Genomic DNA, 24692 nt, shown 5'->3' on the forward strand with positions numbered 1-24692 from the left:
TCATGCTGACTGATTCTAATTAAAAACTCTAATAATTAGCCAGTGAGCAACTTCTAGTTACCAGTGTGTGAACCACATTGGGGCACTGGACAAAATTTTAAGAACCACACACTCATCATGAATGCTTATGTGAAATTTCATGGAAATCCATCTAATATTTCAACAGTTCAATCTGGACCAAAGTGGTGGATTGACCGACATTAGCTATACCTGCTATCATGGCTCATACAACATATTTTGCTTCATAAACAGCAGATTTGGGCTGAGGTAATCAGTGTACATGCATTTTTACACCATAAACAGGAACTACTCAATAGCTCAGGTGTAGCAACCAACCCACTGACTTCCTGGCAACATTGCACTTCCTGTTGATTGTTGATGGTTTGATGATAATTGTTTCATGATAATGCTGTTCAAGAACTGTCTTTACTGTTATATCATACTGTATCTGTAATGTAACATTAACAAAAATGAATGCAGCTTGATGTTTACTGTGATGGATTACACAGCTTAACCAAGTTTCAAAAGTCTGCTAATTGAATGAATTTGAGAAAAGATGGTCTGATCTGAAAATCTGATCTGATTTTAAATTCCTATAACACAACAGCTTGCATCTGAAATGGCTTAGCTGTGATGTAAACTGCTTGTGATTTGCACTAAATCATGCAAAACCACTGGCACACTCCTTTAACCCTCAAAGCGCGCAGATGATCTACAGTGAGGCCTGTTGGTAAGAAGATGAAAAGTATCCTCCGTCATGCTTCGCTGGAACACTTTTCGGCTTTTGCTTCAGCTCTTCTTTGTGTCCTCCTTGTCAACCAGCTGCCCGTCTACATAAGCTGCTCTATAAAGAAGTGCAAGAAAAATACAGTGAAAGCTGCCAGGCCATGGATGAACTGAAAATGGAATATATACAGGCTGAAAATGGACAGAGTTAGGCTTTAACACCATTAGCTTGCCTTTTCTTCATGCGGTTTCTTCTGCATCCAAGCGCTTGAACTGAAAAATTCCTGCTTCAAATCCTGTCAGTTTCACCTACATTCATAGGTAACCCATGGAATACATAGGCCGAGTGGAAAATTACAGACAGTGAGAGCATATAGTGTAAAGTAGGCCAATGTGTTACATAATAAGCTGACAGGTTAGAACAGTGCATGGTGCTCCCTGCAGATAAGTGACCCAGAAATATCAGCTGCAGGTTTATGGCACATACTATATTACATACAGTTCTCTCTTTCAGACTGTTTGGCTGGCTCCCCACGCTCTTCACTGCGTATACAGTGATCCTGCCAGGAATGAGAAACATCTTAATGTCAGTAAAGGCACCGAGAAACACATTTGTACACCATTTTTTCCAGCTTGTACATCACATTCTGGTCTTTCTGCAGAAAGGTCAATGAGATAAATGCACCAACTGTTACAATGTTTACAATGTTTTATCAGGATTTGCATGAAGACAATGTTTCAAAGTACCTAAGGACTTAAAGAAATCAATGTGTAAAGTGGAACAGTAAGCTTTAAAGAGACAAATATCAACATTTTAAATTTAAAGGTTTCCCTGAGCCATAATTGTGCTCTGTTCCCATTTCTGTGAAAACAGTCATTAAGTATGGCCAGTTGTTAGGACAGCAGCTGCTCCACGTGTGGGTCAAACCACTATCTAAACCAGATTTAGGAGGATTCACTTTCCCCCGTCTCCGACAAATTTACAGTGACACCCATAAACCCCCCATAGAGCTCCAATCGGCCACAGGCATGAGAACTGAAAAGAAGGATAAGTGTATTTTTATAGGGGAAGAAATAATACAAAATAGCTGTGGGCCTACTGGAATTAATTTAAATCTTGCACAAAACAACAGTGAATCATATCCGAAATTCTCCCTCCCAGCCAGCTGTGATGTTTACAACTTTGACTTGTTTTAGATTACACGGCGGCACACACAAAAGGTTTTACCATTTGCTACCAATGGCAGAAAGTAAGCGACGGAAGAAAGAGGAAAAAAAAGGGGGGGAATAATTAGACAGATCAGAGGAAGAGATCCTTCGCTAGAGGTCATGCGGCTGATAAATGATAGGCTTGCCTGCAATGCATGTTAAGTGAGTATCGGTGTAATTATCCAGGCTGCGGTGCCGTATGAATGTGTGTAATGTCACGGCCTTTCTTCCCTCACCCCCCTCAGGCGCTTTCCTTCCTTGTCAGACGCTCCACAGACAGGGAGTGAAGGTCACTTGACCAGAAGAAAAAAGGTCAAGGGAGGGACCAGGCACATGACAGACTGATCAGCCCACCGCCAGTGGATTGCGAATTTAATTAAGATTGAGAGTGACATTTTCTTTTCCTATCTCCTTTTTCCTAGCTTCCAGTCCGCAAGGTTCTGATTATCAGTTTTTCTGAAAGAATAGGCACTTCAATCAAATGAGGATAGAGCTCCCTGAGGGGATTGATGAAGGTTTAGTAGGCTTATTTTCACTTTCCAGCCTCTTTTTTGCTGAAACTTTTTGGAAAATCACTTGAAAAAAATTCTCTTTTTACCTTTTTAGGATGACAAGTTCATGTGTAACAAGACTCTTTTAGATATGCGCAAGATATCTTCATTAAAACATCAAAAAACTTCTCCACGATCCAGGCGGCAGCTCATCCAAGGCAGACCTCCTTCCTCTAAATTGAGAGGAGCTCGTGCCATGACAATCTGTGCTTGCTTTGCAGATTCTTTGGAGCCGATGGGGGACCCAGCGCAATAAAAGGAGCCCTTCCTGAAGGTTTGGCGGTATGTTTCTGTGGGCGACACTGAGGAGATCAAGGGAGTGAGAGAACTGACTGGGCAGGCCTGGAGCCGCCTCTCTCTCCAGGGACTCCTTGCTTTAATCACAGTGCAGCCAAGCAAAGTGATCGTGAACTCTACATGCCTTTGGTCTCCCTCGTTTCTCTCTCTCTCCGTCTTCATCTCTGTCTCTCTCATTCTTCTTCTACTTCTCTCTGTTTTCTCTCCTCTTTCCTCTCTGTCCTCACCTACTGCTGCTCATATTTTGCTCCTCACAGATTTTGCTGTAAATTTCAAACTGCAGCCCACATTATTATTATTTTTAAAATATTGCAGCACAATGTAAATACATACGGTACCAGCAAGGTGTTAATCATGTAAAAGAGGCTAAGCAAGGATGGCTCTTTCCTGCAGCTCTAATTGAGGCCTGGACATGTCCCTGATCACTGAGCCTCCAGAGGCTGGCTGCCATAAAAGCAGTGCTAGGAGCAGTCATTACTGCACAGGGAAACATATGGTGTCAGGTATCTTTAGACTTAACTGTCCAGTGGCACATTGACGAAATGAAGGCGAGGGACATGGGGAGCTGACCATTATGAGAAATCCTGAAGGTGTTGCACAGTAGAGGGCCTCAGACAAGCATGTCATTTAAAGCTGCCTGTTGTCTCCAGTATGTTTTATTGAAAGACCAGAAATGTGCTGCAAGCTGAGGGCCTGAGATGTGTGATTGCATGTCGTTGCTTTCTCTTTAAAAATAGGCAATAGCATACTCTGGCTTTCCTGCTTGTAGCTTTTTATGCAGCATGCTAAGGCCATATTCAATTGCTATGTGGATCTTAAAAATCATGTTTTGATGTCTTTAAAGCTACATTAATTGATTTTTTGGCCACTTGGGGGCATGGGAACAAGCTGAAAACACAAAATATGACCTATGAAGTTTATAAGGCTGACTTGCTAACAAACACTTGCCTATTTACACATCAAGTGGACATGGAGCAAAATTAGCATTCATTTGGCATTATTTCTGACCACCTGATGAATGTTAGTCCCCTTTTATCTCTGTTTTGATATCCAACAACTCCTGTGGAAAATAGATTTCCTTGCCAGGTGTTTCTTCACTAGCTAGTCCCTGTCTTTGTCTGTTGTTTGGTGCTAGATGGCTAGCACACAGTGGGTTTTAATCAGAGCTTTGTTTGTTTTGCTGAAAACGGCTGCCTGTTGGAAACGGGGTTGATGACCGAGTTTGCTGGCTCGATAATAGGCTAAAAATACACTGAAATAAGCTAAACTATGCCAAAGGTCTCTGTAAAGTTTAGGGGGACTGCAGAGTTGGTGATAATTTTCTGTATGTTTGTCACTATAGACAACACCTTTCACATAACATATATGTATCCTTTTTAGCTACAGCTTTGTTGTTAGGTAGAGTTTTTGCACTTTGTATTTCTAGCCATTCTCTTTCTTTTTGTGTACAAGATGATTTTCTATAGGTTTGCCCAGTAATCCATGTTAAGAAATGCTAAAGCTTTCATGAATTTTCAACTGGTTGAATCACTACTATTTTAGTACTTTATTGATATAACATCAAATTATTACTTTAAAGCCCAGAATTTGAACACTGAAATCTGCAGGCCCTATCACAGGTGTGGGTATGATGTAGCAAACAGGAGAAGGAACCAAATGCAGACCCCAAATCAGAACAGATTGAGGAAAAGGGGCTCAAGTATACAACAAAGCTACATTGACAAACAGGGCAGGGAATGAATGATAGAGGACTGGTATATAAGCAACTGGGGCTGAAGAGATAATTAACAGCAGGTGAAGATAATTGGGGAGTGCCAACAGGTGAGCAGGTGGGTAAGGGAAGCAGGCAAGAAAGTCTGGGGGCATCTGGTGGACAGGTGTAGAATGGCAAAACCAAGGGGAAGAGAGAGAATAAACAGAACTGAGGCAGGAATTGTGACAGATCCGCAGACTCCTCAGCAAGAGTCTCATATAGCAAGTCTTCATGTTGAAGCCACATTCCTGTCAGATTTGGCCCTCCGGCTTCTGACAGCATCACCACATTCCCAGGATGCTTCTTTAGGCAAACCTGCACAGAAAGAGCAAGTGGCATGTACATTCCACTACAACGACACAGAATTGGGTTAGCGCTTGCATAAAGATTTTTTCATAATGTTCTTTTATTGCTTGCAGCAAGGAGCTGTGAACCATTAGCATTTTAGCTGTGCCGAGCTTTCTTGCGCTGTAATATGATGCACAGTAGTAAAACTGTCAATAAGTCCTTATCAAGTCAATGATGTCTCTGTTGCTTGGCAGGCGTCAAAAACAAATGACGGTTGAAGCGCCATCTCCGTTTTGAAACTCATTTCCTCCCGTGTGTGTGCACGAGGGGGGAGGAAGGGGAAGAGAAATGTTATTGAAGTTACTATGGTGATTCAATTTAAGCAACCCCCCCCCACTTCCCTCCGCCTCTCTCACCCTCATTTCCTCACTAGAACAAAAAAGCAAATATTTCTGAGAGGAATTCCCTCAGTTGTGGGAGCTGCGCCGTGTTTCACCAACTGATCTGAGAGAGGTTTGGGTGAATGTGTTTCCCACTGGGGATCCCTACTCAGATATGCATCCTCCCGGATCTGCTGAGCAGAGAAGTTACACAAAACAATGTTAATTTCTGGAATTTTAAGTATTTTGTGAAATTTTTCAGGCTGGAAGTCGTTAGAATGGTAATTTCCATTCAACAGTAGACTTTTTAGGGCACATCAGCAACATCAGGTTTGGAGTGTAAATGTCAAATCCTGTGCGCTTTTTGTACACCCGTCAAAGGCAACTGCTTAGCATAAAATTTATAGCCCTGCCAAGTCAAAATGTCACTTTGGTAGAACCGCATCTATCCAGCCCATTAGGAAGCTTTGGGTGACATCTTGTGCTGTGTTTATTTGAAGTTCAAACAGGAAGGCTATTTATGCCTCTATCTCCACCCCCATCCGGGTCCACTGGGGTTTTATTTTCCTCCCAAAAATAGAAATGCTTGTAACAGAGGGAGTATGTTTCTAATTCCCAAAACAAATGATGGGCAATGGGGCAGCTCAGTTTTGACATCTTACAATGTGATAACAGAAATCTGTTTCTCCCTCATCACTCTAAAATGCCTTGGGTGAATCAGTAGAGGCAAGACAAGTGGTGAGAGCTTGTTAGAAGGCTGTTTTTATTTCATCTCTATACTTTTCTATCGATAAAATGCTGTGTTGGACTGTGATCCAAGCAGAGCTGTTGTTACACACACACACACACACACACACACACACACACACACACACACACAAACACACACACACACAAACACACACACACACACACACACACACACACACACACACACACACACACACATCCTGGCTTCCTCCTCAGGTTAAGCTCAGCTCTTCCTCTCTACTGACTGTCTCACAGTCACCATCTGCCATGTTGGAAACCTGCCCTCAGTCTGAGAGCTGGAGGCTGACTGGGGAGCTGTATATATAGCTCTCCATATTTCACCTCTTTAGAAGGGGGATTTGTAATCTTGCTCGCCTGTAAATCAGAAATCATTAATAATTGAGTGCATTTTTCAAGGGTGAACTCGGAGCAGTCGCACAGCGCGGCACATCGGCCTGGTAGCGCCGTAAAAGCACACAGCCATATAACCCCATTTTGTGGTTTTCCTGAGCTGAGGCCTGTGTTGCGCGGTAATTAGAGCCGCCACATGTTCCGGGGGTTTTACCGCCGACCAGTTGGCGCAATTGAGCAAGAAGGGGAAAGCCCATGGCCGTGCCAGGGAAAGGTTGATGGGAATACACGTGACACTGTGGCCGTCACTGGGCTGAAAGGGAATCCCTTCCTGTTTCCCCTGTTTTGTCAGCCACTCAGGCTACTGCCATGGTAACGTGGTGTTTACTGTACTGACGGTTGGCAGCCACACAGCAACAGTCAGATGATGCGCTCATATGGAGGTAATGCCTATTTATAAGCTTCCACAGTAACTGTGTGTGAATGCAGCCTCAGTGGAAAGCGTGGCCTTACCAGAGGGCCCTGATTACATGAGCAACCGGACAGTTACTGAATAACAAAGCAAGAAGGAAAGAAATGCTTAACTAATGTGGAAACTAAATCTCCATGGCAACTGTATCATAACATAGATGACTGTTGAGCGTGGGCGGATCTTTTTCTTCTCAGATCTTTTCATTTTTACTGTCTTCTTATGTTACATTGTTACATTATGAGTTGATTTAAACATTATATATCTTTTCCTTCACTTCTTCCTCCTATTCTGAAACATTATGATTTGTGAAAGTCAGGCAGGATCCTTTTTTTGGAAACATAAATTAATCTTTCTCCTAAAAAAGAAGATATTATGCATGCTTTTTTTTTTTTTTTGAACAAAATCTGAAATAATGAGAGAGATTCCTGGCACCAGTGAAAAGGACCACCAGATAGTAAAGCTCTGTAGAGCTCAATTAGGAGTCATCTCTATCATTAACTCAACCTATAAACTATTAATGGTCTCCAGCCATTTTTCATGATAAGGCTCCCCACATTTGAAAAATTCTCATTAGGACCTAAATTAGGGAGCTCTCGTAGATCAAAATTGGTCTTATCTAGTTTTTTAAAATTCCAAAATAAAGATTTAATGAAATATGTCTCCTTCTCTCTCTTTTGCAAGTCCATCCATCTCTCTCATTCAGCGAACACACTCTTTGTATGCACATATGTCGCAGTGTGCAGTATATTTATGCATATAAGCATGTTTTCTGTGTTTGGATGTTGTATGCAAATACCTAGAAAGGTGTGTTTTGATGCATGCATGAAGGAGTGTCATCCCAAGGTAGACGCCTGTGTGTTTGTGCATCCTGAAGATAGCTGCCTAGTGTGATACACACACACTTTTCCTGCCTCTCCCTCTGTGTTTTCAGATCCACTCCTACATGGTGTCCATTGTCACATCATTTACCACGGAATACACAATGACTTCACGCTCAACAAACACCCAACACTTCTGATTTTCCTCCAGAAAGCGAGCGGGGACGTGACTTTGACTCGGCATGTATAGAATAATGTGCCGGTCCTCCTGCATGAAAAATCCCTGAATTTTAAACAGCTCCATAGGAATGAAAATGAAAGCCATGTAAAAATTAATATTACATTTCCGTGACTTCCTATGCTGTTTAAAAAGTAATGAGACTGAATAAAAAAGCACTCAAGTTAATAGCCTTGAAATATTGTGCCCCTGACATTTCGTCTGCACTTCCAGGAAGCAGACAGTGTTCAAATTGTTGGCAATATAACCCGCCTTTTACATAATGGTTGTGTCCATTTGATAACTTAATTGTTCCCTGCATTAGTAGGAAGCTTTTAAATGTATTCAGGGAAACAGCTCAAGGATGACAGGGAATGTCTGAAAGTTGACAAGTTTGAACCAAACCAAGCTGAACTTGGGGAAAAAAAACTGGAAGAATCCATGGAGCAGATACATGGAGACAGTCACATATGCCTGGGTGTGTACTCTCTCACACACATGCATACCACTCCTCCATTCGTTCTGGGTGTGATCCTGTGTAGGAGTATGAGCAGGGATATCCCCCTATGGTTTTCAGAGTTCTGACTCATTGCTAAGCGCTTTCCTTTTTTTTTTTTTTTTTCCAAAGAGAACGCTCCGTCCTGTTTGCAGCGCCAGAGGAAGCTCCTGTTCTCTGGGAAGGACGTCCTCCCTGAGTTCAACTGCACAGATTTACTATGAACCTTCCTCTGTTACTTAAGGTCACCATAACCTATCAGAGAGCAATGTTTTAGCAAAAGGAATGATTTAAAGTCAAAATGAAGATAACGTTTGCTAGAAGAAGCAGAATTTATATCCTCAGTGTTTGTTTTGACGTGTGTACTTATCTAGTAGAAATTATAATTACCAAGATGAAGAATTCTTAATTTTCTGCAGTGACAGAAGGGGCGTGAATTTTGGTTCCAACTGACAATAGAGAGCCAAAGTCATTACATGTCCAGGCTAGAGTCTGTTCTGCTTGTTTCTGTAACTCAATGCATTCTCTCATCCAGCATTTCTTTCATCAGTCTTTCTGAATAAATGAAGTGTGTCGGAGTTTACTTTCACATATTCTTAGACAACTCTACAAACAACTACAGCTCCAAAATTTACCTTGCGTCATCATAACTTGGTTTTGTTCATATCCATAAAATTTCACACTATATTCTGATGTCATTTTTCAACTTTTCAGCTGCAATCTCTGCTGTCCTAAAACTTCTAAACCATTTGGTCCTCTCTGTCCTGCTATTAGTTTAGACATTTCAGTCATGTCTAAACTAAGCACGACCTCTCGACTCGCCCATGGTCTCATCACGTCTGTTGGGCTTTGACGTTTAATCCGCAATGTCCTAGGGCTTATGGGAAATGCTGTTTGAGTCCACAAAAAAAGACCCTGAAGCCTGAAGCTTAAACAGCGTTTCCACAAATATGTCCAAAAACATTTTATCCTCTTTTGAAAAATGTGAAATTATTCATAATAGCTTTCCTTACACTGAAAAACTGAGGATAATTCAAATTTCACTGATTTAAAGTGTTGATACCATTAGGCATGGCGTGTTTTCCGTATTTTAAATAACCTCCAAATCCTGCAGTTACTCAGGAAGCATGTAAAGCATTTGGTGAAAAGTTCGTTTGAGGACGCTGGAAGATATTGCGTCCACCTCTGAGGTCCCTCGACTGTTTACAAATACACAAAGCTAAAATGCTCAGCTTCAATAGGAAAGATTATTTACAGGTTTTTATGAATAACAGAGAATGGCCTCCAGCAAAGGAAAGTGTTTTAAGAGTGCAGCCTGAGCTGCTGAGGCTATCAGGTTATTCTCTTTGAAAGCAAGGAAGCCAAACACACATTGCAATTCTGTTGTGTGTTCAAAGTCAACTAATTGCATGCAGTCAAATTCCAAAGAATGAATCAAAACAACCTGTGTCCTTTTCAACACATGCTTGCAATGCTTTTGAATGTGCACACAGCTAAAATGAATGAGTTAGTATAATAAGCTCTGGTAAATATAGAGCAGGGCCTCTGCAGAAACTATAAATTGCTATTATCCCACAGTATATTACTGATAGACACTTACTGCAGCATATGAATTACATTATTTCTATCCAATTTATGTTTACTGCCTGCAAACAGTCATCAGTTTGTGTGTGCTTTTGGACTTGGAGGATTACAACATTACTGCAGGAACACAAACAAACCAAAGGCTGGGGCTGGGTAATTGGGAACATCTGGATGTCATTTTGGTCATTTCAGTCCCGCAATCATGAATGTATAACATCTTGTTTGGCCATTCGCTACAGTGCGGACTGGCTTGACAAAACAAATTCCAGAAGTAAACATCCTCTTCTCATAGTTGAAGAAAATGACATGCTTAACTGATGCAGGGAAAAACAAACATATCAAACAACACGCTTTCCGTGTCTCGTTGTCACCCACAAATGATGCTATCGCTTTCTGGGTTATTCAGGAGCAATGCTGTTAGGTTACCTTAATTGACCGAACATGTCCATACACATCAGTGAGACACAGCACATTTTGTCAGTTTCATTGGTGTTTGGAATGCTCACTGCAACAGATGAATGAGCAAAAATTGAGATCAATACAAAGACAAAACAATGAGAGAAGGGAAAGTTGGGGTAAGGAGAAAAAAAAATAAATAAAAAAAGCATGCATCACCTGCAGGTCTTGAACCACGGCCACCTTCTTAAGGATTAAATTGCATCTGACAGGTGAATAGCCCCAGAAAAGCAATACAGCGGGGATTAGAAAATGAAAATAAATGAGCTTTTAAAGCCTAATGAAGGATTTAACCTAAATGAAGCACAGGTGGCCGGTAATAGGTGCTGCTTCCATGTCCACAGCGGGCAAGTTTGAAAGATTTCGGGGCATTTCACCACCTCCTCCCTCCCAGCCCCGTGGCCTTGCCTTTGGTATTTACTCACGCTTTCCCTGGGGTCCCTGTGTCTCCAGGCTTAGCTGATGGGAACGTGCCGTTTTCCAGTGTTTTCATTGGCTGAGGCAAACATGGGAAAAGAAGCCGGGCATCCTCTGTGGTCCCACCCCGAGCAGAGGACCAGCCCCCCCTCCACCTCTCAGCCTTCCGAAACCAGCTTTACCACATGTAACCCCTTGTGCTCCGGACATGTGAGGAAATAATGATGTCAGAAAGATGGGGCTCGACCTTTGCAGCCTTGTTTCATGGGAAGAACTTTAAACCGAAGTGACAAAGTATCCTCTTGGGTAAAAGCATGCAGAGGGTTTCTGGCAACTGATATCCATTACACTTTGAGTTCATGAACTGTTATTTTATCAGGCAAACATTACTTTAAATACAAGTAATGCCAATGAATATATCAGTGTTTATGTGGCTACAGTGCTGAACAATAGCTTCAAATCCTCTTTTGATAGATTAAGTAAAGCACCAAAGGCCGTGTAAGAAAACGAGGGCTTATTTTATGATTAAACAGCTACATGATCAAAATTATCGAGATCAAAGAACCTCCCCGAGTTAAAACTGAATAAAAAATTACTCAGTGGAATTAATTTATTTTCTATTTTCTCTGTTAACATGTATTACTTTGCATTTGGCATTAGGCGGCTACATATTCCACAAATTGGCTTTCCCCTCCTATTTTTCTCCCACTTATTTTATACATTTGTAATCAGATATTACCAGCTGATGTTTCAGATATTACTCAAGCTGTGCAGAAAGATCCCAGGTTAATTTAAAGCCTATGTGTTGACTGTCACGTCCCATATATGGAAGTTAATCATTTCCAGGGTGAGCGGCTGTCAGCAGAGGAAAAACACTCCAAGCCTGTTATGTTATGTAACCATCGTTACTGTTCATACGGAGGAAGTTTGTCCATTTACTGAACTTGTTGTTGTGTAAGGGGCTTCTATGTTTATCCACAATCAGCTTATTTAACTGTTAGTTGCTTTAGAAACATTATGCTGTAGTGTTATAAATTACAGAAACAATAATTACTGTATGCTGCATACTTATCTTACAAAATAATTGGTACTAATTTATCACTGAAAAACCTATATCTCCAGTCTTCCCCACAATGTTATCTACTGGAGAGGAAATAATCCACCCAATGAATTATTTAAAACCATCCTCATAATGAGGCAAAGAAAATAAACTGGCCAACATATTACACTAAGAGAGCTTTTAGAATCAAAACCGTATGAGCAAATAAAAGATTTGATCTTACACAGTTCTCTGTCAGGTTATGTGTGCTTTTACACATCTTCATTGTCATAAATCAATCAACATCAGTGATGTAAAGCTATTTTTAACCTTTAATAGTCTTTACAGTCTGGTAAAACACATATTAAGTTATGATATTGTTTTTCATTGAAAAATTAGTTGTACTAAACCTGAATGAGTGAGCCATCTCTAGCAATCAGGTGAAGTGAGTTAGGACTAGAAAAACTCCCAGGGGGCATTGCAGTTTTCAGAACCATGACCATGTCATGTGATGGTGTTTTCGAAGCTAATCACATTTTTTCAAATTATGTTAGTTTTAGAGGGCTGAACTGAGCAGAATCATGTAAATGAATACCACAAGAAGGTCTAACAGCTTTGAAATATATAAAAACATGCTCTACCAATCAATAGAGATATCCATTAATGGAAAAGGCTAACTTAATTTTTTACTAAAGCTGAATATTTCTTATTATGTATAGTTGTAGACAATTGAAAAAGTGCTTTTACTGCACTTTTTTTGGTAGAGACAAAATAAAAAAAAAATAAAAAACTTAGGTCCCAAAAGATCTACTGTAAGAAATTGGTTGATATCGTAATGTTTTATAATAATTTATAAATTTATTACATTAATTCACAATGATCTTTTTCAATAAAAGAGAAAGAAGGAAAACATTCTGGAAAGCTCTTCTGGAGAATATCTCAACTCTGTATTGCCAAATATCTGCAGTGTTCATTTATTCATTTTCAGCTCTTATTTCACTGTTCTAATGTAAAACATAAGGTGGATCTTGGAAATTACAGTTTCTGCTCTCTGGCATGTCTGTGCTTTGTTTTCCACTCAGAGTGAAAGTGGTGGATGAAAAATTAGTTCAGAGCAAACATTTCAAACCATAACAAACCACACCACAAGCGCTGCACAGCCCTCCTCTTCCTCCCCTATAGAGTTTATCGTGGGTGTGGTGCCGCAAAAGTCCAGCTGCTGCATACTGAGCGAGTGAATAATCAAATAAATTGTGTTTGAGGAGGCTTACATTAAAGATTAGTCATTCATGAATCATGAATAGGAAGGGAAAGACCTCCTCTTTGCTCAGAGTTTCATCTCTGCCCTTTTATGGCTTACCACCAGCACTTTTAACCAAACCCAGGCCTAGACCAGGTCTGGATCCACTCTGACTCACAGCATGTCTTATTCACTGCTCACAGGAGGCAGGGAGAGAGCAGGCTGGACGGCTGGTGAGTTGCTTTGGGCGAGTTGCACCCAGCAGGTGGTTAGAGCTCTCAGCATGCAATCTGGTCATCTAAAACATTAAAGCTTGGCCAGACAGGGACATTAACAGAGATGCACAGGATGCACATTGTAATAAGTCATTTGGGTTCTTATTTACTCATAAAAGATTTTTAATATAATGTGAAACATCTTGCAAAGAGGACAGAACATCTTGTATATTGTAGCGCAATAATTGAATTCACACAAACTCAAAACATGCCATTCAAACTGCATTTGTGCCTTACAGACTAATATGCACATGTGTCTGCAGGTATAGCTTAATAATTTATTCCATTTTTTTTTTTTTTTGCCATGTGCACATATGTTAACGAAAGCCGAGCTGAAACAAACTGCAGTACAACCTCTAACTGGAGCCAGACATTAATACATAAGATTATTATTACCTATCCTTTTGAAATATTTTTGTCACGCAAAATTAAAAAAAATGTACATGGCTTTAAAAATGCACTTTTGGCCCTAGAAAAGTGCATAAATCAGTACACCAGATCACACTTTAGAGGGTTAGTCTGTTATTGAAAAATTGACTAGTTTTGAGATCGGATGCTTCTATCAACATGAACACAAGGCAGCACTGCAGCAGTTGATGTCATTAACAATGCTCTGTTAATACAATTCTCGGAAATAGTGATTTCCACTGGAAAATGTCAGCAACAAGACAAATTACCTTCAATAAGACAGATTACCTTCAGACTCAGAGATATAATGACTTATTGAAATGCATATTTTTTGTATTGCACTCAAATTCAATTTGAGGGCAGGTGAAGGAGGAATGAGCAACAATACTGGGTTACAAGGATGTCACAATAAAATACAGAGTGAGACAAGTGATAAGTTACTGTTAGGTTGAGAAAGGTCAGTTAACATGCACTTTTTAAAGGTTAAACTGATTCTATCATGCTACTGTATAGTTTCTGTAGAGACAGAGGATAGACAGGGTTATGGATAGGTCTGGTGATATTATATATGTTTCTTATTGTCAACAAATCCCTTAAAAAGACAAAACCAACAATTAATTAATCCTTCTAACAAACATTGTGTGTATCCAAAGCATGATATGTCTTATAGAGCTCAACTGCTGTCCGAAAACTATTAAAAACACATCAATGAGCCACACCGTTGCACAGGATGAGATGTCCCTTCATTATGATGAACATGGGCACTGTAGATTATTTTTAGTCTATCCCACATAGACCATCCTGCTGTCGTAAATACTAACTGGAGCACCAAATCTGAAAATAGTTCTCAACAAATGCACTATTTCCTTTTGTTTGAGTAAAGATTGCTAAAAACTACAGCGCCCAGCTGTTTTAGGAAAGTATTTTTGCCTTTTATAAAAATGAAACCATATATTTGTGAGCTATTTTTAAAGATTTATGACTTCAGTTGGAACACATGGGCTTGGGACTGAGAGCCACAGACAGGGCAGGGAAGTCAGAAAGTAATGAGACAATCTTGTAGTTTTTGGTGTTTTCATGTGATTTGTTGATAATAACAAAAATATAGACTTCTGCCAGCCTTATCATTTAAGTCACCTGAGTCAGATGTCAATCACAACATGCCTTGTGGTTGGTTGTTATTCTGGCTGAAATATCATAAAGCAATGGCTGGAGTAAGGACAGAATACATTTATGGCCCAGAGTTGCAAGAAAATATATCTCAATATATTGCCCTGACAGTTATTTGTCCCCTATTGTAGTGAATATCCAAGCAACCACCAAGTATGTCTTTATGGGCCTACCTCATACACATGCGCACACTCATATATGCACTCACTCACAACCCATTTCTTCATCCTTTCCCAATCTGTGTCCTTCCTCAGCTGTGGTTATTGAGTGACATTTGAGAGTGAAATCACTTTAGGTGGGAGACAAAAGAATAAACCTGTTTAGTTTAGTCTGCCCCCTCCCCACCGACTGGGTTCCTCATTCCCCCAGCCTCAGTCCCAACCCTGTGCCCTGTGGGTAGGAAGTGGGGAGACTTTCACCTTATCCCCTATTGATCTCCTCTCCTGAGCTGTGTCATTTATTTGCAGGGTGATATAAGTGGGACTGATTAGAACAAGGGGCCTGATTGATTTGCGCACACATGCCACGGGACAACCAGGAGAAAATCAGACCTGGCGGGGTGGGAGAACATTCATCTGAGGTTTGTCCAGCTCTCTCATGCCAGAAAAAATTATCCTCTATGTGTGTGTGTTTGTGTGCGTGTGGGCATGTATACGTGTGTGTATGTGAGTGATTGCAGGATAAGCAAGTGCTTTAAATCAGCCTGAAAAGCTTTGAGGGGAAAAGCAAACAAATGCAATTTGCATTCCAATTTGTTTACAAAGCAACCTTACACACCATCAAATGATAAGATAAATGATGGTGTTTTTTTTGTAAAGCACTCCCGTGATTCAAACTCCTCTGATTGATTTGAGGCGGACACTGACCCTCACACTGAAGCACAATTATAAACATCTCCAATGTCCTTGTTTGTGCATTATGTCTAGCTGAGTAACTCTAATAAGCATCTCTCACTTGCTGTGTTAGTTGGACAAACATAGTGAGGTGTGCCCTCCAATCTCTAAATTGATTAAGGGAACGGGCCTCAATTAAAGGCTCTCTCATTCTATGTGTCAGCCATGTTTCTTCATCTGTCACCCCAGAGAGTACTTAATGCTTCCGATGTGGAGAAAAAACACTGAATCCAACACTAAGTCTGCCTGTCTTCAGAGGTCTCCTGTCCAAGAGGATCTGCTCCTTTTGAACCTCAAGACAAATCCAATTTCTGATGATTCACTCCTTTACCTACCGACACAGTTTGACTCAGCAGAAATTCATTAGACTTCCAGTTTTCTGAAAAGTTCTTAGTTGGGTTCTGTTTAATTAACTAGAGTTCAACTAAGAGTCAAAACCCACTTGTACTAATGATCTGGTCATACAACTGAAAATCGTCGAGACATATGCCCCCAATTTCCTTAAAAGCTAGGCATGTTCTGGTAAACAACTCCTCCAGCTGAACATGACAAGTCTCCCCTCTTCGTTCAAAGGGCATCCTCTTTGCATTACGGCCTCAGAAACATCAGGGAAGATTTCACAAGAAGTTTCCCTCTAATGTCTGCGGAAGCCAGGGGCTCTCAAAAATTCTCCTAAAAGTCTCGCCGCCTGTCTGCACGATTGCTCCCACAATGAGTTAGTTAACTACACCTTCCATCACCCCGCAGGCAAACCTTCCCTGTAAATGCCACAGTGATATTTTCACATTGCAAATCCCCCCTTATGCTATCTGCAATGGAGCTATGGTTTGACCCTGTCTATTGATGAGCAGAGACTGGGCCTGGCCCTGCAGGGGACCGGCTCGTCTTCCAAGCAGCAGATGCCATCATCACTAAATATCTGCTAACAAGCATGAGCACTTAAGCCATAGCCAGTTTGCATTCCAGCGGTGTGGCTGGATAAGTGAAACAGCTGAAAATTATGTAGATATCCTTTACTATTTTCCTGACAGACCTGATTTCCTTTACATGTTTGTATTTTCATCACAAGCCAATTTAAAAGCAGCCACTCATATGGCATGCAAACAGTTCTTGCTACCAAAAATACCAAAGACACTAACAAGAGGAAAAAGAGCTACTATCAAAGAGTCCAGCTGTCTCTGGACAGAGCCCTGTCTTAATGGTATTTTAAGGATTATATTAAGTTTAGATTCATTACTTCCTTTGCAAAGGGAAGATTCCCAACAGTGGCCTTGCCAGCACCGGAACATACTGTAATTTGGGTAAATTGGACAAGTCTAAAGGGTATCAATTAGTGGAGAACTGGACAGACTTTACGGTTGCAGTCCTACTTTGTGATTTAAATCTGGTTGGATGGATGTAAAATATTTTTACTCAGAAATGTTGCTTAATGCTGTTTTTAATTTATCACATCACTAGTATATGTCTGGGGGAATCAATTAGAACACTGTGGGCATCAATCAGAATTATTTTAATTGCAACATAATGTAATTGCAATGTCTTTATAACATAAGTTAACACATACTAACAGCACTGACTCTTCAGTTTCAACAAACATTTTTGACACCATAAGTATAATATTCTAAGGGTGTATTGAGATCAGTATGTATGAAATATAGTATATAGTATACAGTTGTTGCTGGCACACAATGTTAGTCAAATTGAGTCTGGTTTATTTAAATAAGACCTTCATCACAAGTCTGTCTCTAAGCACTTTGTAGAGAATGCAGCTAACTAATCAACAGTCCATCACAGAACTAAATGGTGCATTGAAATATGTAACAAAACAAAACAAAACACAAGATGCAAAATATCACTTTGGAATAAAGACGACTATCTATCCCAGTGGCTCCACTGACGTCAGAGGTAATGGATAACCTAAAATAAAGACCTTATAGATCTAGAAAAAAAACGACAATGAAGGCATCAATATATTTCAAACAAAGTGCTTGTTGGATCGTCAAGCAGCTGCCTCCAACAATTCTTTTAGAAACTGACAGTCCAACAACTTTTTGCTCATGCTCTCTTTTATCATTCTACACACAACTACTTCCATCATTTTGTGTGTATTCAACCAAATGCAGCACCAAAATGCCTGTAAATGAGGTAATAGTGTGCAAATGTTTGCAATGTTATCCCCATTTGTACGATTAATTGCATTTTGCCCCAGAGCAAGGTTTTCGCCCTGTGTTCCTGTGTGACCATCCAACAGATAACAAATATAAATACTTTTGACTTTAGACCTATCCGGACGACATTTGGTGTTTGAGCACACTCCGACCTTAATAAGCAGAAGGAATGGATGAATCAGGGCAGAATGATGTCAATTTTATTCTGTACACCAACTAGTGGCAAAGCGTCATTCTTCCACAGGAAGAACACATGACTACTAGCAGGGCTAGTTGGTAAACTATCGAGCTGTCAAGATGCTTTATTTAGGTCAACAATGCAAATTACGTGTCTAAGTTCACTGAAGTTGAACTCAATTCAAAAAATGTGCACACATTTTCTTTCTTTCAAGTGAATGCTCACGTGATGATTCCATTCGAATTGATTGATTTAGCCGCAAATTATCGCCTTTTCAAGTGTGACCAGACCTTAAATCCGGTTGATAGACAGGTAGATAGAGATACAATCATTACTGTACAAGAATCTGGAGTTTGCAGCAGAAAGGTTGGTAAAGATGACTCAGTCAGAGGAGTTTAGGGAATCTGAGATCAAATTTAATCCCATCCAGAATGAATGTCTGCCCAAAAAGCTCTTCAGCTACAGGCCAGTGCCACTGTTTTGGGACAGGTATTCTGCAATCTTTCTGAAATTAGAAACAAAACAAAGAAAACTCGGTCCTCAGCAGCAGTGTCAGTAAAACTGCTGTGTTTCTACCAAATTCAAGGTCTGGGTATATAGGAACAATCAGTCCTAATTCTGCCTCTCTCACCGTAACAAAAGCACTTAGCCTGCATCTTCTCTCAGCAATTGATCTTGAATGTCCTTCTCTCTATGGAGACTTTAGTTTGTCCCTGGTCCTTAATGCTCATCTCTCTGCCTCTCTTTCTTCCTCTGTCTATCTCTGCCTATCTCACTCTCCCTCACTTGTTCTCTCTCCATGCATGCATATTAACGAAATGTGCCTCGTTTCTCCCTGCCTGAAAGTCGTTTATCCTAATGTGGGAGGAAGTTGCGGCTTTACCGGCCTCCTCATGACTTATTCAGGATAATGTGCGACACTGATGCTCTAATGGCATCCTGTTGTGGAGCTGCTAACAAATGGCAGGCCTGTAGTGTCCACCCAGAGTCTGATTAATAAGCGGTGGCAATCGATGGAGGTGGCCCGACCCCTGGGGTGATCTGCGGGGAGGAAACCAGACGGGACAACAGTATGGACAGAGTGTACATAATGGACCATATGCTTGACCAGCTGATTATATGTGTGTGTCTGTATGTGTGTGTTTTAAGTATCGAGAGCAACTCGTGATGAATGAGTAGGCAGGAGTTAAATGTCTTGCTCAAGGACAATATGGCAGGTCATGTGACCGTCAATGGACATTATAGGTTTTTTAGGGCTTCCAGTGATGGACTGTTTCTGCGTTTCTGTATTCATTCATTCATGAGGGCATCCAATGTGAAAAGTTGTTAAAAGATGTTCAAACTGGACTCATGATGACCCTCCTTTTTTTTTGCGAGTCCTTGGTCTGAGCTGCTTTTCTTGTTGTTTCCTTGGCAAACTGTTTCCTCTTAACCGTATTGACCCTGTGAAAAGCAAAACACACACAAGTCCAGCAATTTGGTGGTCAGCCAAGACACGGAAAACCCATCAATAAAACTACAGAGGCAATACACAGAGGGGACATGGCACATCCCTGGAGCGTTCCTTTTTTAAACGGCCCCTGTTCCTTTCCCAGTAAACTCCCAAACGATGACAAGCCAATTAACCTGCATCATTAGTTTGAGAGGAAGCTCTTTTAAATGAAACCACAAGGCAGAACTTTAAGGAGGTTTTGCATTATTGATCTAATGTCAGGGCCGGAAGCAGTGGTTGTCATTGGGGAGTTGACGCAGGCTGGAGCGAATTACTGTAATGGCTATCTGTGCCATCTGAAAATCAGCTATCATTGTTAACCACTAATGGGCTGTAACATACTGTTAGTGTGCTTGCTAATGCATTACAGATTAGCTGGATTTGGTTTCCTCCTCTTCATCTGTTTTGGAGAGACCAGATCTGAAGGGCATTGTTTCTATGTGGACTAGGCATTGAAAGAGATTTTCATTCTGACTACTCCTAAAACAAGTGGTTGTGTGTATTTAAGCTTTTTAGGTTCTGTATCATGTAACAGCCCTAATGAGTGAAATGTAGAGCCATTTGGGTTCTTGATGGTTCTTTGTAATGAACATTGGGGTGGTTTAAAATGTTCTTTTAGACAACAGACAATGTTTCCATTTGATTAAAACATAATAATAATTATTATAATAATAGCAATCATGATAAAAAATATAATTTGTTCTATTTTATTTTTTTTTTACCATGTAATCCAAGTCACATTAACAGAGTGTTGGTAGAGGACAGCAGTGACACACACTCAGAATTTTTTATAACCAGTTCATTGATTAAATAATTTTTCAGCTTCTCCAATGTGAAGATTTGCTGCTTTTTTCACAGCTTTATTCGTTGACTGACTTGATGTGAAAAATGATTGTCAGTGTAGTGTTGATGGGCTCCTATAGGCAGCAGTAAAAGACACAGTATGTTTATAATTTTATTGTTTTACTGTGGAATGTGAAATGGAAAAAAATGAAATAGCCTAACATAGCCTACTTCATTTATACAGTACAGAAACATCATCCTCTCTCGCAACAAGAGTACTACAGTAGTAGTAAAAGGGCAGTGTTCCTCTGGTGGTGGTTAGGGGCGGAAAGAGGAGGGGGGGACTGGTCATTTCTCCTCCACCACTCCACCACACGCAGCACTGCCGGATGAAGTCCCGGACCACCCAGGTGATGCTGGTGAAATCTGCCCGGATCCAGACCATGGCCCCACTGGCGCATCTCCTGATCCTACTCCCTGTCCAGGGTTGTCTGCTCCTGATAGAGCTTGTGGTGGTAGTGCGAGAACCTCAGTCAAAGCTGTGCCACACATCTCCTCTGCTACCACTGTCCCTGCAGTGATAAGCACTCAGCCACGCTCTCCAGATCTTGGCCTTCAGTATCCACTTTCAGGCAGGGCTGGAGGGTCCTCCTGTTGTGGTTCTTGCACTGACCCCTCCTCTCAGTCACTTCGGCGGGGCAGCGGGCCAGTTCTGCCACGGACAAGTTGGCTCCCTCTACATCCCCTCGTCACCAACAGCCAGGCAATCTGCACTCTTCTCTGCCTCCAAACAGCCAGGTAAGCCCTGCAACATCACATCCACAGTCGATCCACAAATCCCTGTTATTGGCGACTCCATTGTCAGACACGTCAGTTCCAGGTTGGTTAAAATGTACTATTATCCAGGTGCCAGAGTTCTAGATATAGCACAAAAGGTGCCATCTATCCTTAAAAAGCACCCTACTGTGAAGCTACTCATCATTCATGCTAGAATGAATGATATCTCATGTCAGCAATCTGAGCTGCTGGACTTTGAAATCTTTTTAATGTTATTTGTACATCCCACACTGGTCAGGTCTTCATTCCAGTCCCATTCCTTGGTCTCACCATGGCATTGAACACTTCAATTGGCTGCTGAGTATTCACACTTTGTTGTCCTCAATCTGTGCCAAGGACGACATGGGCTATATTGACAACTTTAATCTCTTCTGGAATCATGACAAACTTTTTGCAAGACAGATCTGCACCTCAGTGCATGAGGGACATGTGTGCTGACAAACAACATCTTGTATGGTCTTCATCACATGTGTGTCCCCTCGTACAACAGCAAATGATATCATCAGACAACAAACTAGAGATGGGCAGTTTTGCCTGTACGCATGATCCTACTCACTGTAACAGCCAAGATCACCCTGGTTTCAAAAAACTTCCCTGTAGGTCTGTATCTGTGCTCCCGCCTGCTATTCCAGTTATTATTTCCGATAAGTCAGTCAGCAAAAACAGAGGTAGCTCTAAAGTTAATTTTGATAACCTCATCCCTATCATTCTCAATCATATTACCTCATACCCCAGGCCTACCTCACATGTTCTTAATTTTGCTCTATTAAATGTCTGTTCACAGACCAGTAAGTCATTTATGGTCAGCAAACCTGTTGACGACAATGACCTTGATGCTCTTTTTTTCATTGAAAGATACAAGATATTCTAGATACAAGTAATTTTTTTCGCTCTGAATGAGGCATCACCCCCCAATTATAACTGTCTGAACACTGCAAAGCAGGGTTAACAAGGCAGGGGAGTAGCAGCCATTGTCTTTGATTCTTTAAACTGTCTTCAGGTCTCACTTGGAGAGTACCAGAGCTTTGAATATCTTGCTGTCAATCTACAGTGTGACATTTCAGTCCTGCTCCTGATAATGTACTGACCACCTAAATACAACTCTGAATTCATGAGTAATTTTTCAGATCTGCTATCAAATATCTGTATTGACTACACAAGTAATTATTTCTGGTGATTTCAGCATTCACATTGATAATTCCACAGCATCCACCACAATCTGTTTTAATGAGTTATTGCAGTCATTTGACTTGACCCAATATATTAAGGAGCCAACTCATCAGCATGGACACATACTTGACCTTGTCATTTCCATGGGTACTGATATCAGAGTAAGTGCTGTCAATGATGTTGCACTGTTGGATCATTACTGTGTTTTCTTCAGTGTACTCTTAGTTACTTATTGTGCTATCACCAGTAGACATGTCAAGAAATGGTACTTCTGCAAAACATCACTGCAGTCTTTTCAAACTTACTTAGTGCAAAGTCCTTCTTGTTGTCTTTATTTGAGAGCAGCAGTTGTTATGGCCTGGCCAGTTGCTTTAATTCTCTTCTGTTAGACAGTATCAATAATGCTGCACCACTAAGATCTAAAAAAATCTGTAGAGAAATGCTGAGACCATAAAGCAGCTTAAAAGAGATTGCCGAAAAGCTGAGAAGAGGTGGAGAAAATCAAAACTGCATGTTGTCTGAGACATTTTCAAAAACACTCTCAGGAACTACAACAGAAGCATGAGACAGGCCAGAAAATAATTATTCTCAACTCTTATAGACACCCACATAAACAATCCAAAACACCTTTTCTCAACCACTGATAAATTCATTAGCTCCTCCCCTGCTGTTCCTGCTGATACTTTCTCAACCGCCAAATGCAATGAATTTGCATATTTTTTTAATGACAAAATTCTTAACATCAAGCGCAATATCCCAATTACTAACTTCACTGCTTTCTATGACATACCTCCACCACTGCGCACTAATGGTTTCAAGCATTTCTCCACTGTAGACTCCAGAGATCTCACGGATGCTATAAATCGTCCTTTACCAGTCCCCTTGATCCACTTCCAGCATCCTTTTTTAAATCTGTTTTTAATTTTTTAACAGATGACATCTTGTCAACAGTAAACTGTTCTCTCCAGACTGGTATCTTTCCCCATTGAATGAAAACTACTGCTATTAGACCACTTCTAAAAAAGAATAACCTGGACCCAAATGCACTTAGCAACTATAGGCCAATCTCCAACCTCACCTTGCTAGAGTAAAATCAATGAGAAGGTTGTATATCAGCAACTAAAGTGCCATCTTGATAAATTCATGATAAATTCTAGTCTGGCTTCCACACATCCCATAGCACAGAAACTGCTCCTCTAAAAGTTATTAATGACATGAGGATCAACAGTGACAATAAAAAAACTCAGTCCTAATACTCCTAGACCTAAGCTCTGCATTTGACACAGTGGATCATGGGATTCTTCTGGAAAAGTTGAGAAATTGGGTGGGGTTGTCTGGCAAGGTTCTCCAGTGGTTTCGATCTTACTCGTATAATTGAGATTTCATTGTCAAATTTGGGAACTTCCACTCCAACACACCCAAATTAGTGTGCGGCGTCCCACAGGACTCCATGCTGGGATTTCCTCTATTCAACCTAAATATGATTCCTTTCGGTTACATTATCAGCAAACATTACATCAGCTACCATAATTATGCTGATGACACACAGCTTCTAATCTCACTATCGACCGATGACTTCCAACCAATAAACTCCCTAGTCAGCTGCTTGGATGAAATCAACCACTGGGTGGCAGCAAAATTCCTTCAGCTGAACAGGGAAAAAAACTGAGATTTTGGTTGTAGACGCTAATGCCCAGGGACAACTTGTCTGCGAGTTCCTGGAGTCCAGATCACTAAAAACAAGTGACCAGATTAAAAACCTAGGAATAACCATGGATGGTGAACTCAGCTTTAAGGATCATATTGACAGCATTACCAAGGTTTCCTTTTTCCAACTCAGAATCAGAGGCTTTCTTTCTCAATCTGACTCAGAGAAACTCATGCTCATGACAAATGCATTGTATGAGCAAGCTGGATTGTTGCAACTCTCTGTTTATGGGTCTTCCAAAAAACAATCCATAGATTAAAAATTATTCAGAACTTAATCACACAAGTTCTAACAAGGACACAGTACATCTCAGACATGCTGTCAGTTTATAACCCCAGCAGATCGCTCTGATCACTAGGTGGAAATCTCCTCCATGTGCCTAGAGCACTTTCAAAGTCTGGTGAGATGGCATTCAGTATATATATGCACCTAAACTAAGGAGCAATTTGCCTGCTTAACTTAGACTTACTCTAACACTGTGTCTTTCAAAACTAATTAAAGACCTTCCTTTTCACTCAAGCATTTTCTTAAAAGAACACAGTTTTACTGTTTCCTTTTTTCTTTTA

The 24692-nt window shown here is 40.7% G+C and overlaps 1 long non-coding RNA gene across 1 annotated transcript; it reads right to left on the reverse strand.

Moving 5' to 3' along the window:
* Positions 1-959: 959 nt before the first annotated feature.
* On the reverse strand, positions 960-4787 carry LOC122972093. Its single transcript, XR_006399633.1, has 3 exons — positions 4356-4787; positions 1226-1286; positions 960-1035 (listed from the first exon to the last, which is right to left on the reverse strand). It is a non-coding gene; the product is annotated as an uncharacterized LOC122972093 (long non-coding RNA).
* Positions 4788-24692: the final 19905 nt, after the last annotated feature.

The sequence above is a fragment of the Thunnus albacares genome, chromosome 21 (assembly GCF_914725855.1).
Source record: "Thunnus albacares chromosome 21, fThuAlb1.1, whole genome shotgun sequence".
Taxonomy (NCBI): Eukaryota; Metazoa; Chordata; class Actinopteri; order Scombriformes; family Scombridae; genus Thunnus; species Thunnus albacares.